The sequence below is a fragment of the Silene latifolia genome, chromosome Y (genome assembly GCF_048544455.1).
Source record: "Silene latifolia isolate original U9 population chromosome Y, ASM4854445v1, whole genome shotgun sequence".
NCBI lineage: Eukaryota > Viridiplantae > Streptophyta > Magnoliopsida > Caryophyllales > Caryophyllaceae > Silene > Silene latifolia.
Window position 1 is genome coordinate 278453405 of NC_133538.1, and position 1627 is coordinate 278455031.

A 1627-nucleotide genomic window follows, 5' to 3' on the forward strand; every position below is an offset into this window, starting at 1 on the left:
AAGTCTTATTTAGACGATCTAGAGGTTCTTAAAGAGGAGGAGGTTTCTTGTTCATCAACTCCACCACCATTACCATCTACTACCAAAAAGATGGTGAGACTTTCCGATCACTCAAAGCCCACCGCGGCCATGCTTCCGGCCGGAATCACAACCACTCAAATCACCGCGCCGGACTTCGAGATCAAACCGGCTTTCATTAGCCTTGTGGAGAGAAAGCAATTTGGAGGAAGTCCTTTTGAGGATCCCAATTTGCATGTCCAAAACTTTTGTGACTATTGCTCCATGATCCGTCAAACGGGCGTCACCCAAGCCCAAATAAGGGAAATACTTTTCCCTTTCTCTTTGAAGGACAAGGCCAAGCTTTGGATCAATAGCCTTGACCGCACCGCCATGGGAATCACCAATTGGGAGACTTTGGCTCTTGCTTTCTATCAAAAGTTTTTTCCACCGGAGAAAACTCAAACTTTGAGGAGCCAAATCACCGGATTCCGTCAACAAGCTCTTGAGAGCTTATATGAGGCTTGGGAGAGGTACAAGGAGCTTCAAAGATAATGCCCACATCATGGGCTATATGATTGGTTTCTAGCAATAACATTCTACAATGGATGTTGTGCCGAGTCCCGAAGGATTCTTGATTCCGCCAACAATGGGCGGTTTGATCAAATTGACACCGATCTTGCTCATTCCACGATCGAATCCATGGCGATCCATGATGCCCAATATGTCAATTCTCGAGTTGTGCCATCTAAAGGTAAAGAAGAATCCTCTAACAGCTCTGTTTTGCTAGCTCAAATTGCTTTGCTCCAACAACAATTGGCGGAAAGGGATGCTAGAGATTCAATTCAACAAGTTAATGCCATGTCTTCAACGAGCCAAATCGTTGTGTGTGAAGGTTGCGGAGGTGCGGGCCACTATGCCGCTCATTGCCAAGCTCCCATTGAAGAGGTAAATGCCTTTTTAGCTTTAAGACAAAATGCACAAAATGCTTATCCACCGGGTACATTCTCAAACACATATAACCCAAATTCAAGGTTTCACCCGAATATGTCTTATAGAAGCAACAATGTGCTAAATCCTTAACCACAACCCCCACCACAACAAAATGCCTATGTCCCTCAACAACAAAAATATATCCCTCCACCGGGGTATCAAAATCAACAAAGGCCCCCACAAAACAATTTCCAACAAACTCAACCTCCACAACAAAATGCCCAACAAAATAACCAAGAGAGAGGTAAGCTTGAGGGCTTGATAATCCATATGCAAAAGGAATTGTTGGCTCAAATTCAAAAGAATGAGCAAGCTCAAAATGCCGCAATCAAAATGTTGGAGCAACAAATGGCTCAATTGGCCTCATCTAGCTCTTCAAGGAAATCGGGTCAACTACCCCCTCAAGGTGAGCAACCTCATGCTACCCTTAATGCTATCTCCTTAAGAAGTGGTACGAAATATGATGGGCCATCCATGCCCAAAGATGATGAGGAGGTACTTGTTGAGTTGGAGGTCTCTCCAAATGATAAGGAAGTTGAAGAAATTACCAAGAAAGTGGATGACCCACTTGTTGTTGTTGAGAAAGACAAGGAAGTGGAGGATGCTCCTCCAAAGAAAGATATTGAAGCAAAGATTC

The 1627-nt window shown here is 44.0% G+C and overlaps 1 non-coding gene across 1 annotated transcript; it reads right to left on the reverse strand.

The window, feature by feature from the left end:
• Positions 1–462: 462 nt before the first annotated feature.
• LOC141635028 (small nucleolar RNA R71) lies at positions 463–569 on the reverse strand. The gene has a single exon (XR_012539737.1). It is a non-coding gene; the product is annotated as a small nucleolar RNA R71 (small nucleolar RNA).
• Positions 570–1627: the final 1058 nt, after the last annotated feature.